The sequence below is a fragment of the Salmo trutta genome, chromosome 14, assembly GCF_901001165.1.
Source record: "Salmo trutta chromosome 14, fSalTru1.1, whole genome shotgun sequence".
Taxonomy (NCBI): Eukaryota; Metazoa; Chordata; class Actinopteri; order Salmoniformes; family Salmonidae; genus Salmo; species Salmo trutta.
In genome coordinates, this window is record NC_042970.1 from 2,396,964 (window position 1) to 2,402,963 (window position 6,000).

Below are 6,000 nucleotides of genomic sequence, written 5' to 3' on the forward strand. Positions count from 1 at the left end.
GTGTTTCTCCTGGTGGGTCACTGTCATAGACACACAGTCAGTCCTGTTAGAAAACGCTTCTTTTGAGACTGACTGGGTTCTCTGGAGGGGATGTTTGAGAGAGGAAGTGGGTGTGGCATGGAGATGACTGGGTGTGAGACAGGAAGTGGGTGTGGCATGGAGATGACTGGGTGTGAGACAGGAAGTGGGTGTGGTATGGAGATGACTGGGTGTGAGACAGGAAGTGGGTGTGGTATGGAGATGACTAGGTGTGAGACAGGAAGTGGGTGTGGTATGGAGATGACTGGGTGTGAGACAGGAAGTGGGTGTGGTATGGAGATGACTGGGTGTGAGACAGGAAGTGGGTGTGGTATGGAGATGACAGGGTGTGAGACAGGAAGTGGGTGTGGTATGGAGACGACTGGGTGTTTGATATGAGTGGACATGATTGACAGGTGAAAGGTTGTCTTGGAGGCAGGATGGAAGACACACAGTGGCACTACTTGAGACGTGTGATGTCACCAGATCTGGGCTTCTCTGAACCCCCAGGACCCTCTCTGGCTCCAGACCAGCTAACGACCTTTTAGTCTTCAACACACCCGAATCAGCTGCCTTCTCTGGGCTGTAGAGCTTTGTGAACGTCCCTCCTCCTCCTCCTCCATACTTGTACCACTTACTGTAGGCAAACTTCTGGGACTTCTTCCTACGACTCTTTCTACTCAGCTCTCCATCCGCACCTCCGTCGCCGTCTGAGCCAAGACCGCAGGGAATGACATTGTCGCCTGCTGCTAACGTCAACGGTCCATCCGTCGGGAGGTTGTCCACGGCCGCCTGTCTGACCAGCATGCGGTGGCCTGATGCACGATGGTCCACAGACTTGGTGGCAAAGCCTGCTGGGTAAAGTAGTCCAGAGCTGCCCTTACGGCCCAGGTATAGCCAGTCTCTTTGGTGAGGATGGGGGTTGTGAGGAGAGGCTGAGCAGGCTCTGTCTGTACCCTGATGACCCACACTGTGGGGCAGGGAGCTACTGCGGGTCAGGGGGGCATGATGCCCCTGCTCCAGGCTGGTGGAGGTCTGGGTAGGTACCGAACTATACAGACCTGGCCACCCTCCTCCCCTGTCCCCTCTCTGCCAGGCCATCCCAGGGCTGGCTGTAGGAGGCCTGTTGCTGGTCTTCATATCGAAGTGGAAGGAATCTTTGTAGGTGTAGGGCATTGGCAGGTCGATGCTGCCCTGTTTGGACAGGAGGGTCTTCCTGGGTCGGACTGTGTTCAGGTGTTTGTCCTCCACCACTGCATCGTTCTCTGAGATCAGCTTGGAGATTCTCTCTTCAAGACTCTGCTGGGCCAGGACTGAAACTGTGCTCCTGGGCTGAGACACTGTGAGTTTTGGCTGTGTGGGTGTGTGTGTGGCGTTTAGCTGTGTGGGTGTGTGTGTGGCGTTGATCTGTGTGGGTGTGTGTGTGGCGTTTAGCTGTGTGGGTGTGTGTGAAGGCTGTGTGGGTGTGTGGGTGTGTGTGGTGTTAGTTTCATCAGGCTGTCTGTGGAAGGTGTCCGGCTGGTCGTGTATCTCCATAATAGACTCTGCCACTGACTCCATGCTGTGGTTGTGTGGTTCAGACCCAGGGTTGTGGTTGTGTGGTCCATACCCAGGGCTGTGGTGGTGTGGTTCAGACCCAGGGCTGTGGTTGTGTGGTCCAGGCCCAGGGCTGTGGTTGTGTGGTCCATACCCAGGGCTGTGGTTGTGTGGTTCAGACCCAGGGTTGTGGTTGTGTGGTTCAGACCCAGGGTTGTGGTTGTGTGGTCCAGGCCCAGGCCCAGGGCTGTGGTTGTGTGGTCCATACCCAGGGCTGTGGTTGTGTGGTTCAGACCCAGGGTTGTGGTTGTGTGGTCCATACCCAGGGCTGTGGTTGTGTGGTCCATACCCAGGGTTGTGGTTGTGTGGTCCAGGCCCAGGGCTGTGGTGGTGTGGTTCAGACCCAGGGTTGTGGTTGTGTGGTCCATACCCAGGGCTGTGGTTGTGTGGTCCAGGCCCAGGGCTGGAGGTCTCGCTGTAGCCGGAGTCTGTACTGTCGTGGCTCTGGGACTTCCCTCTAGACAGGAAGTTGTCTTGGTTCTGGGCCATCCCCCTAGCCAGAGAACCCTCCCACTGAGACAAGATGGCAGCCTGCTGTCTTCGCAGCGGGAGGTGGCGGGACAGGGTCAACACTGACTTCTCTCTATCTTTATCCTTCCTGCTCTCTCTCCGTTCATCCCTCGTATCCTCCGCTTCTCCCCTCCTCTTGGATAACTCTAAACTCTGGTTCCCAGCAGCCAGGAGGAGACCCTCTAACCCAGCCTGCTGCAGGGCCCAGCCTGTGTCTGTGTCTCTATCTGCTTCTGTCCCACTACTCTGGCCAGGGCTGGGGGAGAGGGTGGTGGTGGTAGCAGAGAGAGAGCTGCCATTCTCCAGACTGCCTGGGTCCTGGCTGAGGGTATCTAGAGAGGGGCTGGAGGTGAGGGCATCCCTGGAACCATGTAAACTGAATAGACTGTCCTGGTGACCTTGCAGACGGTATCCCTGCAGACTGTCCTGACTGCCCAGGGAAGAATAGCCCTGTAGACTGTCCAAGCTGCTCACTGAGGAATGGCCCTGTAGACTGCCCAGACTGCTCACTGAGGAATGGCCCTGTAGACTGCCCAGACTGCTCACTGAGGAATGGCCCTGTAGACTGCCCAGACTGCTCACTGAGGAATGGCCCTGTAGACTGCCCAGACTGCTCACTGAGGAATGGCCCTGTAGACTGCCCAGACTGTCCATCGATCCCAGGGATGAGTAACCTTGCAGACTGGCTTGGTGTCCCTGCAGACTATCCATCGATCCCAGGGATGAGTGACCTTGTAGACTGCCCAGAGATCCGAGCGACCTCTGCCCTGACCCGGAGTTGAGGCGTGCGTGGGCCTGTGTGCGGCGGTGCTTGTAGAGGTTGCTCTGGGTCTTGAAAGAAATGCCGCAGGCGGTGCAGGGGTAGGGCCGCTCCCCGGTGTGGCACCGCAGGTGCTTCTCCAGGACACTGGGTTTCATGCAGTCCCGGCCGCAGTGAGGACACCGGTGCTTCCCAGCGGACCTCGAGGGTCTGGCCGCAGACACAGAGGCCCTCAGGGACACATGCGGCCCCAGGCCTGATTGTGGGGCCTGCTGGTGCAGCTGCAGCCTGGCTGGTAGGTGGAGAGTCAGGAAGGGAAGGGAGTCTGTGGAACCCTGCTGAGGGATGGACAGACGGAGGGCCGTGGAGTCCAGGGAGGCAGCTGGCTGAGCCTGGGGGTGTGAAGAAAGGCCTGGCACTGTGTGAAGGAACAAGGTGGTTAGAGGAGCCCGGAGTGGCATGGTGTTGTTGATGCTGTTCTCTCTCTGCTCTGAGACGGAGCCGCTGCCAGGCGCTATCACATTCACCAAGCCTCGCTTGCCAGTCTCCATGGTAACAGCACTGCCGATGTTCCGACACAAGGTCTGTCGTTTAATTACCTGGAAAAGAAACACAGGATCTACTCAGCATTCTATTGGTGATTACCAAGATCACAGAATAACTGGCTTACTGGTTGGCTGGCTGACCGACCAACCAGCGTCTTAGAATAACTACACTCATGCTGTCCATAATCGCAGCAGCCAGGATAACAAGATAAATCGGCTAACCAGGATCAACTCTAAGGTGTCTGTAAAAGGAGTGCTGCAACTGGCTAGCTGCTAGCTTACAAATGTCGACGATTAAAGGGGACATAATTTTCTGAAGAGAGTGGTGTGGAATATACAGATGAATGGAGATGAAATCACATGCAGAGCAGAGCAGAGAGAGAGATAGAGAGAGAGCGAGAGAGAGAGAGAGAACGAAAGAGAGAATGAGAGAGAGAGAGAGAGAGAGAGAGAGAGAGAGAGAGAGAGAGAGAATGAAAGAGAGAGAAAGAAAGAGAATGAGAGAAAGAGAAGAACAGAGCAGTAGAGGAGAGGATCAGACTGCTGGAGGGGATGGAGGATAGGGTGAGGGGGGGTGGAGGAGAGGGTGAGGGGGGATGGAGGAGAGGGTGAGGGGGGATGGAGGAGAGGGTGAGGGGGATGGAGGAGAGGGTGAGGGGGATGGAGGAGAGGGTGAGGGGGATGGAGGAGAGGGTGAGGGGGGATGGAGGAGAGGGTGAAGGGGGATGGAGGAGAGGGTGAGGGGGGATGGAGGAGAGGGTGAGGGGGATGGAGGAGAGGGTGAGGGGGGATGGAGGAGAGGGTGAGGGGGGATGGAGGAGAGGGTGAGGGGGATGGAGGAGAGGGTGAGGGGGGATGGAGGAGAGGGTGAGGGGGATGGAGGAGAGGGTGAGGGGGGATGGAGGAGAGGGTGAGGGGGATGGAGGAGAGGGTGAGGGGGGATGGAGGAGAGGGTGAGGGGGATGGAGGAGAGGGAGAGGGGGATGGAGGAGAGGGTGAGGGGTGATGGAGAAGAGGGTGAGGGGGATGGAGGAGAGGGAGAGGGGGATGGAGGAGAGGGTGAGGGGGATGGAGGAGAGGGTGAGGGGGATGGAGGAGAGGGTGAGGGGGGGGTGGAGGAGAGGGTGAGGGGGGATGGAGGAGAGGGTGAGGGGGGATGGAGGAGAGGGTGAGGGGGGATGGAGGAGAGGGTGAAGGGGGATGGAGGAGAGGGTGAGGGGGGATGGAGGAGAGGGTGAGGGGGATGGAGGAGAGGGTGAGGGGGGATGGAGGAGAGGGTGAGGGGGATGGAGGAGAGGGTGAGGGGGGATGGAGGATAGGGTGAGGGGGGATGGAGGAGAGGGTGAGGGGGATGGAGGAGAGGGTGAGTGGGGATGGAGGAGAGGGTGAGGGGATGGAGGAGAGGGTGAGGGGGGATGGAGGAGAGGGTGAGGGGGATGGAGGAGAGGGTGAGGGGGGATGGAGGAGAGGGTGAGGGGATGGAGGAGAGGGTGAGGGGGGGTGGAGGAGAGGGTGAGGGGGATGGAGGAGAGGGTGAGGGGGGATGGAGGAGAGGGTGAGGGGATGGAGGAGAGGGTGAGGGGGGGTGGAGGAGAGGGTGAGGGGGGATGGCGTGTGACAGAGAACAATCCACTAGAGAGTCAGCCACCCTGATCCCACCCCCCTGAGTACCCCCCCTGTCAGCTACCCTGATAGTCCTCCTGACACACTAACCGAGGACATACACAAGACACAGATTGTACTCCTCATGGACTCAAACTGGAAATATATACAAGAAAATGTGTGTCTAAACTCTGGTGTCCAAACACCCAGCGCGCCCTAGACTTTCTGTCTGAGGACCAACTAGGTTCACCCAGCGCCCTAGACCTTCTGTCTGAGGACCAACTAGGGTCACCAAGCCCACCCTAGACCTTCTGTCTGAGGACCAACTAGGTTCACCCAGTGCCCCCTAGACCTTCTGTCTGAAGACCAACTAGGTTCACCCAGCGTGCCCTAGACCTTCTGTCTGAGGACCAACTAGGTTCACCCAGCGTGCCCTAGACCTTCTGTCTGAGGACCAACTAGGTTCACCCAGCGCCCTAGACCTTCTGTCTGAGGACCAACTAGGGTCACCCAGCCACATAATAATACACACAGGCACAAACGACCTGAGAACACAGCAGGAAAAGGGTGGCCACAGCACTGAAGGGAGTGATTGAAAAAGCTTCTTCTACTTTCCCAAACGCACCAGTGTTTATCTCCACCCTGCAACCATGAAAACTTCCACACTGCAACATTACAGCAGGTAAATGCAAGTATTTCCCGTGACTGTGCCTCAAAACCAAATGTTTACCTGGTCCACCACTCCACACTGGACTTGAACAGCCTTTTTGACCAGGTCCACCTCTACAAGGCAGCAGTGCCCATCTTCGCCCGAACCCTAAAGGACATTGCTCTCAAACTCAGCCCCAACACTTCACACAGGAGGAACAGATCAATAGACACCCCGCACAGACTTGCGGGACCCCCCCCCCCCCCCCCCCCCCCACAAAGAGGGCCTCAACATGGAAGTCACACATACGCCCAGGCCGT